Source organism: Onychomys torridus, chromosome 17 (assembly GCF_903995425.1).
Source record: "Onychomys torridus chromosome 17, mOncTor1.1, whole genome shotgun sequence".
Lineage (NCBI taxonomy): Eukaryota > Metazoa > Chordata > Mammalia > Rodentia > Cricetidae > Onychomys > Onychomys torridus.
Genome location: NC_050459.1, coordinates 21,460,081 through 21,473,014, shown reverse-complemented (window position 1 = coordinate 21,473,014; position 12,934 = coordinate 21,460,081).

Genomic DNA, 12,934 nt, shown 5'->3' with positions numbered 1-12,934 from the left:
AATGAGCCATCGCAGATTGAAAGTGTTTAGCTTCCCGTTGATTAAATATGGAGAAGGACCCAGGGCCTGCCAAGCCTCGGGGATCCAAAGTTTGTTTTCAGTCAGAATGTGTTTTCAGTCAATGGAAAAAATGGTCGGCCTGTGCCGGGCTATGTAACCGAGAAGCCCCAGGTTTGCAGTGAGTAATGGCTGTGAAGCAGAAAACCGTGAGGGCTGTTAATCATCCCTCGCAGGGCCCTGTAATTTCACTCAGCGACTCAGTAGGCTTGGACCACGCTCCCACCCCCTCTCATTCCCCCCCCCCCTCAGCTCATTTTGCTCAAGAGAGAAGAGAGGAGTCCTTCTGGTGCTGGGCCCATGTCTCAGTAGTTCTTAAACCCGGTTCTTCTCTCCACTGCCCACAATGCCCCCTTTGGCCACTGGCTGCTCTGAGCATTCAGTGCAGATGTATTCACATCTATGGGGCTCCTTCAGGGGAACTTTCCCTCATCCCACAAGGGCTCTGGAACCAAGGTCTGGAAAAACCCCTTCCTCCGCCACGGCCTTCCCAAGGCCAGCGGTCTGTGGAGCGTTCTTGGATGCTCTTGAGTGGGGTTGTCTTAGTTTAGTTCTGCTTCCCAGCATTCTTCTTTCCCCTTTCCTTTTCAGGCAGGGTCTTGCTCTGTAGCTCAGGCTGGACCCAAAACTCTTGGGCATGCACCCTTCTGCCTGGCTTTACAGGTTCCATTTCTCCTGGGCTCTTATGGATCCTACCCCATTCCCTTCTAATGAAGAGGATGAGTACTCTCATTTCTGATGGCATCAAAGTCCTCCATAAATGAGGAGGGTCATGAAGGCTGAGGGAGAGAGAAGAAGATAGAGGGGGGGGGGATATGGGAGAGGCAGAAGAGAAGGGAGGGAGGGAAGAAGGGGAGAGAGAGAGAGAGAGAGAGAGAGAGAGAGAGAGAGAGAGAGAGAGAGAGAGGGAGAGAGAGAAAATGAATCTGACTGGCTGGGCACGAGGCAGGAATTATGGTAGGCCAAACCTCTTTTCCTAGTAAAGGCTGCACACACTCGATTTTCTGCTTTCTTGAATGCCCCTCCCCTTCTTTTCCAGGACCTTCTTTTCCAGCAGAAGCGGACAAGCAACAAGAGGGAACTGGTATAATTCTTGCTCTTTCCTCGTCTGCTCCCAGGCGCGGGTTCCGGAACCTTCAAGATCACTGTGGGTAACCATCAGCTTCAGGCCCCTGTGTGATCCCCTCTCCAAATAGCAGTCCCTCGAGGGTCCCATGTCACTGAACTCTGTTTAAAATGGTGGCAAGAGGCCCAAGGGAATAATACTCTTCTGGGCTGTTGTTTATTTCAAATGGTGGTCACTGTGGGGCCTATCTCAGTCTCTGGGCACGGAGGCTCAGTACTTCTCAGGGGCACCAGCGTTCAGTTAAAAGAAGTCACTTCACCCAGTTTTTTTTTCTTTCTTTTTTTAAGGACTTGGCAAATAAACTGAAGTAAATTAGTAAATACGTGGCTTTAACGCTACGGCATGAGAATGTTGGTGGTTTAGTGGAGACACATTCTTCTGCAGGGAGAGCAAGTACAGCCAGCAAACACCCTTGAGTGACCAACGGCACTAAGAACAGAAAAGGAGACAGCTCCACAGGAGGGGCCTGCCCCAGAGAAGCTCTGGGCAGGCCCAAAGTGAAGTCAAAAGCTATGGATGATGGAATGAGGAGCATTTTTGGTAGGTAGTCATTCTGGGGTAAGTGTTGCTGTGAGGAGGGAAAGACAGAGCAGTCCTGTATCCAACCCACTGCTTCCACAGGGCTTTCCTCTCGGAAGCCGTCGTTTATTGAGTAGTTGCAATGGGACAGCCTTGGGCCAAGAGCTTTATACTCAATCCTCTCAGTAACTCTCAGGAATGCTCCTTATGTCCCTTCATTACCTTAGGAATCTGAGAAGAAGAGCTTGAAAAGGTAGAGTCGGGATTCGAACCCAGCTCTGTCTTGTTTCATGTCCTAAACACACACACAGAATCTGGTGAGTATATTCTAGTCAGTGATTCTATGGCCCAGACATTTGGAGAGGATCCAGTAGGGCGCATCTCAAAGATTCTACTTGGCAAGATGAGGAAACCCAGCAGCAGCCCATGAAAACCGGTGTCAGCATTTCAAATAGCTAGTGGAGGCTGTGGCAGGCACCGAAGGCCTTGTGGGTAGCAGCAGGACCCAGGTTGGGGAGGGGGGTTCAGTGGCAGGTCACTATCATCATCAATCACTTACAAGCCTTTTGTCTGCAGGGGAAGGGTCTGAACTAGGCACCAAGCAGAGCAGGTGAACCAGCAGTTTAAAGGATTCACTGGGTGAGCTCTCAGTTTGGGAAACAACCTCCCAGGGGGAGGAATGTGCTGTTCCTCTGTCCTGTCCCCATGTCTGAGGAGAGTATTGCAGGTCACAAGCTGGGTCATCCTAATGCTGAGTCGCTCTTGACACTGAGTTCTTCTGCATCTACCCATCGCTTTTTGGAATATACCTTTTACCGAAACATTACTGTTCTAGAAGGTACTGAGAAATACATTGTTACACTTAATTCAGAGACACTTAAAGTGCAATGGGAAAGAGTATAGTCATGAGGAATAGCACATGTGCACACACACACACTTGTGCCCCGTGCACATGTGTTCATGTGTTCACAGAGGCTACGCGACCAATGGCTGGCTGGGGAAGAAGCTCATATTATCGTCCTTTGCCAGAAGAAGAAACAGTAACACAATGAACTTCAGTAGCTTGCTGAGGCTCTATGGCCAGAGGCTGGTGGGGCCAGAATTCTGCCTCAGACTGCCAGGCTCCCCCAACCTGGGGCACATTACACTATATAACTTCGGTAGAGGAGATAAAGTGGTAGGTGGATTCATGAGTTGAATGAAAACTGAAGTGAACAGGCAGGACCCAGTCACGATGGCAGAGGAAGAGGGCAGAACCAAGCCAGGCTGGAGATGTATGGGGAGAAAGCTTTGGAGAGAGTGGGAAGTGTAGGGCCTTTCTGAGGTGGGCCTGGGTCCATACAAATCCTGGTACCTGTTGGGGAGAGAGCGAGTGAGCATTGTTAGAGCAGATGGTCCTCAGGGGGCACAGGAAAGTCAGGACGAGATTCGGTCTGTTCCTCATGAGGAGGTGGGGTTGGTTGGGCGCTGAGCTGGAGCTGGCACCGCATAAGGAACAGAGTGCCAAGGGACTTGCACTGTCGGCCTGGTTCTGCTTGAGGCATCTAGGCCAAGGTCACAAAGCCAAGTCATGTCTTGGATTCCAGCGACCTTGCTCTTTAAATAAAGGGATTAGGCCAGATAATCCCCTGACTATAAAGTTCTGTGGTGAGAGCAGGGGAATGGGGTGGGGGTGGGGTAACCAGGGACCCGGTGGTGGGGCATGTGTGGAAGAACCCCAAAGCGAGGGGGAACATGGAGTTAGAATGTAGAACAGGAAGAGAGCTTAAAAAACCAAAACAATAGCAATGACAAAATCTTCCTTCCACTTTGTTTCACAAGGTAGAAACTGAGGCACGGGAAGGCTATGCTTCCCGAGTCAGGTGGCTAGCTCCTCACTGGTAGGATTAAAACCATCAAGCAGGCTCTGGCCTTTAGCTTGCTAGACTCACCTGGGTCTGATGCCCTCAGACTAGAGCCAATGAGGGAGATGTAGCCAAGAGCAAGTAGACTGTGTCCTTACCCACCAGGCTCCATCTCCCCAGCACAGGCTGAGGAATGGTGCCCACAGGCGTGTAGCTCTATAGCCACAGGTCAGAGCTGCTGCTTCTGCTTCCGGCCTTTGCCCTGCCAAGCCCTGTCTCTGTGGGGGGTGTCCCTGCACGTTTCATCTATAAAATGGTGGGGCAGACTCTGCTCCTGCCTGGGAGCTGAGGCCCTCACATCCTAGAAGCAAGCCATCTGTAGAGGGAGTTGAAGCCTAGCTGGGGACTGGAGCTCATGTCCAGTGTGGTGGCAGATCCTCCTGGCGTCTGCTTCTCTGTGGCTGGCCCAGAGTCCTGCTCCTTCCACTTCCTGTAGCTGGCCTGGAGGGGTGGGTAGTTGGCCTGCAGCTTGGGTTGGGTGAAGGCAGCCAGGCTGAGTATGGCCTGAGCTCTGACACTTCTGTGAACCTCACTCCCTCTGGGTTCCGTTTAACATGCTACTCCAAGGGAGGCTGGTAAAAGTTAACTGGCCTCCCCGCCTTTCGCCAGCCAGGGGGGTCAGGGAAAGGTCACTGAAACCTGCTGGATTGATAGTCTAGGAATCTGTCTTTATCCCACGTCTTCCATGGTGAGAACCGGAGCTCATTTTCCTAGGGATCCTTTTTTTTCCCCTAGGGCCCCTTTTCTGTGAGCCAGTTCTTCCCCAGCCTTTATGCTCACATCTTGGGGATGAGAAGGTGTATAGCAGGAGTGAGTGGGCAGACTCTGGATGGATGACAGGCCTTGGAATTTGGGGGCCTGGCCAGGTGTGACCCCGGTCCCTGACCCCTGGTGGCCTGGAGGGTAAAGAGGTGAGAGGTGGAGGGGGCATTGGGAGGAGGCCACTGGCTAACGTTTACCAGGACCTTTGAAGCTGTAAATGCTTCCCTGGCCCCTGCTGGGATTGCTGGGGGTCAGAGTTCACAGGCATCAGTTGCCTGGCTCTCCAAGTGGGCTGGAAATCTTGTAGGCAGATGAAGTAGGGACCCATGTGATGCGACATTCCCCAGAGGTGGAAGGCTCCTGGGAAATGCTATTTCTGGTGTTTGCTTGGATCAGGCCCAGCCAACTTGGAGGCCTTGGGAGGGGCCGACAGAAGTTGTTTTTGTTAAATGCTTACTTGTCTCTTGGGTAGGTTTTCCAGGTTGTGTTTGGTCACACTAAGCTCAGCTACTGAAAGATGTAGGGCAGCCTCCTTGGCCTGCCTCTGCCTGCGTTGCAGTTTTTAGTTGACCCGTCCTGGACTGCCTGAGGCTTCTGGTCCCACTCAATGTTCTTTCTTGCCTGGTATCCCTCCTATTCGATTTTTTTTCTGCAAGCCCGGGCCTTCCCCTTCTCAGCACGAACTCCTGTTTACGCTGTTACAGCACCTCTTGCAGGAAGCCATCTTGGAATGGAACCTGCTTCTGTTCTGCTCTAGCGTGTTCATTAACGGGCTCACGCAGCTAATATTGAGAACTGCGGGGCAGCACCTGTTTTAAGCCACTGCATATAAAGGCAGTCCCGAGTCCTTCCTTCAGAGAGCTTATAGTCTCCAAGACAATAATAGCTAACATTTATCTAGCTCTGCCTGAAAAGTTTTATATGGACTAATGCATTTAATCTGTAGACCATCTCTTTGAGGTAGAGATATCCTCCACATTACATGTGAGAGACTCTACATGTGATGGTCATCTGTTCTAATTTGGCCCTTACCACAGACAGACCCCTGAGATAGGTAATATTTTTCTCCTTTCTACCAATGGCGAAATCAAGATGGAGAGGGGCCAAGATCACAGAGCCAGTAAGCAGTGGTGTGAAGCCAATGAGCCCCAGCCTGCCCAAGTACAAGTTGCCTCCTTATAAAATAATACTGCTGTGTGTTTCTGCATAGCGTGTCTTTCTTTTTAATTACTTATCATATCTTCTCCATTATCCTTAGGGGCTTCCTCCAGGGTAGTGTGGCCTTGGTTTACTTATTTCTAGTCTTTGAACACCTACCTACCATATTGGGTAACTTAACTGGCATCCAGTAACTGTCTATTGATTGATTGATAGCTGCAGTGGCTGGTGATAATAATGCAGAAGCTAATATTTCTTTTTCTTTTTATCTATTTATTTAAAAAATTAAAAGTACATTTATTTGTATGTGGGAGAACACATGCAGAGAGGACAGAGGACAACTTTCAGGAGTTGGTTCTGTCTTTTACCATGTGAGTTCCAGGGACTGAACTTAGGGAGTCAGGCTTGGTGACAAGTTACCCACAGAGCTATCTTGCTGGCCCCGCAGCTGATATTTATGACACATACTCTGTTAGTCTCAAAGCTGGTTATTGCTTAACCACGGATTGGTTTTAGTCCTTACAGCCTTTAGCAAGCAGACAGCTAATATGTGATGATAAGATTTGAATTACAGCTTTCTCTGATTTAAAAAAAAAAATCTGTGTATTTTTCCCACCACAGGCTTATTTATGGGAAGATGGCCTCTGTGGAAAGTCCCAGGGGGAAGCCACTTGGGCGCTTACTATTTCATCCCTACCTGGCTTGGCAGGGGTGGGGTGGAGCTGGGTGGCCCTCTGTGGACTGAAAGGTATCTGGGGAAACTCAGGCTTTGGCTGCTCTGATGTCTGCTGTGGTTAAAGGGCAGCCAATCACATTCCATGTGTTTAGTGAGCTTTTGGTCATTGCTGCTGAATTGGTCACATTCGGCTCCAGGGAAACAGCTGGATTCAGAAGGAACATTTGCCAATGGCATTCACCAGGAAGGAGGATGATGGCGGAGTGGATGCCAGTCTTAAGGCCTAGGTCAGAGACAGAAGGTTCCTATTCTGGGTATATTTAGTTCCTTTGTTCTGACATCTATTTTCCCTTTCCATTTCTTTCTTTCAGTCAGGAAGGAAGAAGAGGGTAGAGTCTCCTGATTCATCTCTCAATGGGTCCAGTAGACTGGACAACTGGGTACATATGAGGAAATGGGGCACAAGAGGTCTGGTAAAAAACACAGACTCCAATGTCTTAGACCTCCAGGTCCCCACTCTGTCCAACAGAACTTTCAGGGCCCTACATCTCCCATTGGACAACATGCCAAGTTCTCAACCCCTTTGGCTAATCCCCTATTTTGCTTCACTAAGAGTCAACATACAGGCAGACTGCACCCGAATGGACTAAGCCTACTGAAGTCACTGGCAGGTAACTTGATAGATGGTTGAGACAGTGCCCATGATGGGAATTAAGCCGTGCCTGAGCCGCAGAAATGGGGAAATAACCTTGAGTGACTGTGGTGAGCAGGTGACCTTGTTCCATATGAGGCTATCACCTGCTCTGGCTCTGCCGTGCAGACTGAAGGCTGGATCTAGTGTCTGCAGGGTTGATGGTGACATTTCTCTCCCAGCTTCCTGCTCCAGAGGCAAGAGCCCTATCTCAGCAGCCAGGCCTCAGGCAGCATGATAGAACTTCTGGTCCTGCTCTGGTTAACAGGGCGGCCAATAGGGCAAAGAACTACTGAGAAGGGTGTGGCTGACATTGTTCTGCAGTGTCCCCAGCCCAGGAGTCTCATCTCCTCCACTCTAGATGCAAAAGATCATTCCAGCAAATGATTTGATCTGTGGAGCTACTCATCTCTTGAAGGAACAAGGGTCATGGTTGAGAGTGGCATATGGGTCAGAAGTTTATGGGCCACATGCTGACCCTGGCCAGTTCCAGAAGGCAGTACTGCTCTGTACAGTGGCCAGTTGCCAAGGAGAGACGTCGAGGTCTTTTGGTTTGATGAGCGTTATGAGCACTCACTTCAGATAAGCAGAACAAACGAACCACAGCCCAAGTGGGAACTGGTTCTGCCCCTTTTCTTTGCTTTTCTAAGTCATCAAAGCCAAGTTCCTAAAGCCTGAATGTCTCGGTACTTTCTGATGGTTTCATTGTTTTGTTTATTGTGCTTATGACAAGTGCTAACAGACCGCTTTCAAAGTGTGTTGATGTTTCAGTTGTTTTTGAATGGCCCTTCTGTTTTGCCGCATCTGGGCAGCATTAGAGTCTGGCTCCAGGGAACAACTGGGTTCCTATAAAAGTATACCAGGTCCCCTTATGTGGAAAAACTGGCCAGGACAAGATCAGACACCCATCTGGGCAGGAACATACAGCACAAATGTGAACATCATTCAGCAGCCGCAGAAGCCAGGTCAGGCTGGGAGGCAGCCAGCGAGCCCTGCCAAGTGGACTGTGGGTGTTCTCTTTCTGTGTACGGACACAATGTGATCTTCCTGAGAGAGGACACCAACAAGCAGAGTGCCTGGCACTAGGCAATGCCACCAAATGTTTATTGTCCCTCTGTCTTCTCAGCTCAGGTTGATTGTCAATCACCAGCATAATGTCTACATAAGAGGTTCCTGAGGACTGGCCAAGAAACCAGAGCTGGAGTGCACAGGAGTCAATGGGTTTACTAGGAGAGATGGGCAGACCCTACCTGTTCAATTTCTGAGCTCTCATGAGGGATCTTTTGCTATATTGCTTAAAGGGATGCAGCAGGGAAAGGATAGAATGAGCATGTTTCCTCCAGACTCCTTTTGGGGTTTTAGGGTTGATTCTTTGTGTTTCTGTTCCGGGTCCTGTCTGCCTTCCTTCACTGTCTTTGCTTTCCCTCCAGTGTCTTAGAACACTTGGCTAAGCAGGGCCAGGCTTAAACCAGCTTCCTCCAGTAGAAGAGAGTCTTTGGGTGTGGATGAGGCTTCCAGGAAGCAATTATTTGAAGGCTGTCTCCATTTCCTTCCTTTAGAGCTGGCCGAGTTTTCCTTTAGCTCATAGACCTCCCCAGCTCATAAACTGTCCTCTCCTGGGTTTCCAGAGTTGCAGGGCCCTATCCTAACTGATCTCTAGTCAACTCAGGAGCTCATTTTGAAGAGGTCCCCCACTCTGGTGTATCATCATCCCCCCCTGCCCCCACTCCCCCACTCACACGAGGAGTCAGAAGGACTGAGACTGACAGGTACAAAGTGAGCTTTGATGACGTAGTTAGAGAGGTAGGTCGTCCTGATGAGGGGAAACATTAGTGGTTCTAAAACAGGACCACAGAGGCTCTTACATCTGCAGTTGGTATGTTCATATCCATAAACACATTGGGGTGTGGTGGGGACTACCCTATCTGATTGGTAATTGCTGGTCTATACTCATGAGGCCTCAAGGTTCTCAACTCTTCCTTAATCCTTTATGGGGACACTCTCTAGCTTTTGCTTCTAACTGGCAACTATTGCATCAGTCAGCTTTCTGTTACTAGAACAAATATCCAGACAGTCAACGTATAGAGAGGAAAGGTTGACTTGATGCGTAATAACCTTTGAAGGTTTCAGTCTGTGGCCAGGTGCACATGAACTGAGACCCATTGAGAACAGACAACACTGTAGTCAGCAGTTGGATGCTGTCGTGTCTTGGCCTCCCAAATTCCACCATGGCAAGGATTTTGTGGGTCCCTGTTCCTACAAGGGAACAAAGGGAAACTTAGGTCTGGGACCTGACAGATTTAGAGGGTAGACCTCAGAGAAACTGAACACTACGTCCACGAAGCAGGCATGTCTACCAGGAGGGCATTTCTTGATTCTCTGGGTGGCCTGGGTGGAGAACTGTAGTCTTCAGTTTGACGTAGTACGTGGATATATTTGTGAACACTTGTCGCTTTGAAAAATTTTAAACTTTATGTAGCAGTTTCTTTCTCTCCAGGGTCTCTCCTTGTGTGGAATTTTAATTTTATAGCATTGGCTGTTAATGCATCATGGGTATGGCCATCAATAAATATTTATTGAGCTTTCACTGGGCACAGCATGTCGAAATGGAAAACTATATATTTGACTCAAAAGGAGTTGATGGCAAGATGAGAGCCGATTTGAGAAAGGGTAGGAGGAATCTCTGGGAAGCCTTTCCGGATCTTGAGATTTCTGTGACTTTGTAACAAAATGTGTCAAGGTCCACGGGACACACATAGGGTTGTCAACGCAGGAGAATGGGGCTTCAAGAGATGCCTAGGCTGGGACCAAGGCTGTCACCTTCAGAAAGCCCATTTAGAGCATGCACCACCGCAGCCAGCAGCTGGATCACATCATGTAGGGACCCAGAGCTTTGTAGGGATGAAGGATCCCTTTGACTGTTCCCGTGATGCTCAGTGGCAGGAACTCTGCTGATGGAATGATGATTGCCTTTGATTATGGAATTTGAAAGGAACAGAGTTTGGGAACATTTGGAGTCCATTGATACTTCTGTGCCTTCTCAGCGGCAGCCTGGCAGAGGGTCTCCATGGTGGGAACGCCCGGAGTGGTGTAGGTTGGGAGGAAGACTGCATGGGAGGGGTCTGCATGTTTCTGAAGGAGCTCTAGTCAGTTAATCAGATCCGTAACAGCCTGCCGGCCTCGGCAGTGACTCAGGCCTCCTGAGGGGTTTTCTTCATCATTATGGAGATGAATATGGCTCCAAGGAATCCTCTTGAGCCCAGGGTTTCTGTTAATTGCCTCCACATCTATGGGAAGATGGGCAGGCCATGGATGGGGGTTCTGGAGCAGGGTTTGGGTCCTCTTCGGAAAGAGGTCTTGGCTAGTGACAGTCAGGGAAAGACTGGTCTGGCCCTCAAGGGGTCAGGATGCTCAGCTCGCAGGGGTCCAGCAATCAAGCTGGTATTGTCACCAACATTCTTTTTGTCCCAGAAAGAAAGTGAAACAGAAAGCCGGTGAGGTTAAGGGCCCTTGGCAATGCCATGGGTACAGATCCACAGCATCATGGTGAAGAAGAGGCAGGGAGTGTGGGTCTCTTGCCTCTGGGTTATTGTTTTTCTGCTGCCTTGGGGAGGGGCAGGGGCTGATGAGGCAGAGCTGAGCTGTCTTCTTCAGGGAAAGTGATGCTCAGGGTATCCCAACCTAGTTTCCCCTCTGGGGTGAGGCTGGAGGTATGGGGGTTGCAGGGAGCAGAATAGAGAATCAGGGAGACAGGGGTCTGCCAGCAGACCTCTCACCTCCATTTCCCTCTCTACAAAGTGCAAACAGCCTCAGTTGTTGGGGGAGTAGCAAATGAAATAGTATGCATAAAGAGATGTGCCTCGCGCCTGGGGCCACAACTTGGCGATCGATAAATATTTATGTCATTGCACGGAGGGTGTCTGGTGGTTGAAGGTGTAGGAACAGGGCCCTGGCTGCCTCCAGGTGAGGAGTAGAACCGTGAAGAGTTTCCTGGCTCAACACACTTTCTAGGTCTCTCCGCAGGAATTCTTCTGTCAGGCGAATGAGACGGGGGCTCTTCCGATAATAGCCCTTGCTATAGGAGGTGCTTTATCTGGTGGGTGGCAGGGATGACTCAACTTCCTAGTGCCCTGGGACGGCTACCACTTGGTGAGTGGCACAGCCCTGGGAGCAGGCTCTGCAGCTAGTCAGATCTGCTGCCACTTGTCCCACAATCTGGGTGGGTGTGGTTGTCTCCAGGTGGAGTAGAAGCCATGTGGGCCAGGCAGGGTGGTGCGCCTCTGGCGCCCTGGGATTTCTGTGTGGTTTTCCTTCAAGCTCCTGTTGGTGCCTGGTGTCCCCCCCTGCCCCGCCCCCACCCTCCATAAAGCCATTACGTACTGGGAGAATTAATCATGCCGTTGGGCAAAGCACCATGGCACTTTCATGGCAGCTTTGAAGCTAATCTGTCACTAATGCCTGCTGGATTATCATGATTTCTTGCAGTTGTGATTCATTAACTCAAAGCCTACTAGTAATGTTATCAAACGTCCTCCATCATCTTTTGCCCCGACATGCCTGCCCATCCCCACCCTCTGTTCCATTGTGCTGTGGTGGTAATGTCACAACCAGCAACCTGTGTGGTCTCCAAAAAAAGGAAGCCCCAGGGAGATGGGCATGTCCCTGAGCCAGCTAGACCTACCTAGCATGAGTCCTCTGCTCAAGCCCTGAGCCTCTTTTTTTTTTTTTTTTTCCCACCTAGTGCTATCCAGTATTCCCTGGACTTTGCAGGCCGCTGTAGTTCTTCTCTGCAGGAGGCCCACAGTGCCATTCCTGAAATCCTGGCTTTAGAAAGGTTTTTTAAATGTTTAACTTATTCTTCAACAATTCACATGTGTGTATAATACATTCCGGGCGTGCTCACCCCATCCCCCTCTCTTCTCCTTTTACCTCCTCCACCCTTGGCTTCCTCCCACCAAGTCCTCACCCCTCTACTGTGTCTTTTTGTTCATTATTATTATTATTATTATTATTATTATTATTTGTGGCCCATCGGTTTAACCAGGGCTGCTCTCCCAGGCACGGGTGTGGGGCTATCCCCTCAACATAGCAACTACATCATCGAAGAGTATGACTTCCCTCCTCCGCCACTTTCTATTGCCATTAGCTAGCTCCCTTGAGAGGGGTCCCACAAGCCCCTGCTCCATCATGACCGAACGTGAAACCTTTGCTTTTAAAAAAGGAAGACAGAGCCCTATAGACTGATGAGCTGCAGAGACAAGCAGCCACCGCCCTACAGGTGTGGGTGGGCCAGGAGGAAAAGCTAGGAGCTCTGTGAAAGACATCTGTCTCTCTTTCCTCTTGCTTCTGGCTCATGGCGAAGAAGTGGGCAGAAGATTGGACCCTGGCTGTGCTGTGGTTATTGTTGGACCCAGGCCGGCCAGCAATGACAAAACTCCTTGGTGAGGTGTCTCAGCCAGAAATGCTTCTCAGGCTGGCTATTCTCTGCAGAGGTCAGCTTCAGGGCACGGCTTGATGGATGGACCGTGAGTAGGCAGGAAAAAGAAAGCTGGGGAAAGGGGTCTGTTGGGGTGGCCAGAGGAAGTCAGTGGAGGCCAGGGGCTCAGGCTGTGTCCTGCTGCCAGGGGAGACTTGGGGACAGCATCTTGGCCCTCATTCTGTACCATCCATCAAGCACAGCTCTGATAGCTCAACAATCTGTAGCCCCCACCTGCCTCTTCGGCGCTGGGGTGCGCTCCAGCTTTGACCCTTGCGTCCTCATTTAGGGCCTCGGCTGCTGCAGAGTTGATGGATGGCTTCTCCTCCCACCTCCACCTCACCACAGCTGCGGAAACATGCTCAGGTAGAGGCAGGGTCAAGCCCAGGGCATCACAGTGCCCCAGTGGCCCAGGCTGAGTAACAGTGTTCCTAAGAGCAGCAGGTGATCCAGGGGCCAATGCAACAAAAACTGAGAGAGGAAACAAGGAGATAATTCCAACTACTTGAGGAGGAAAGGTGGGAAAGGACCCAAACCCAGAGGGTGCGGGGAGGGGGGTGGGACC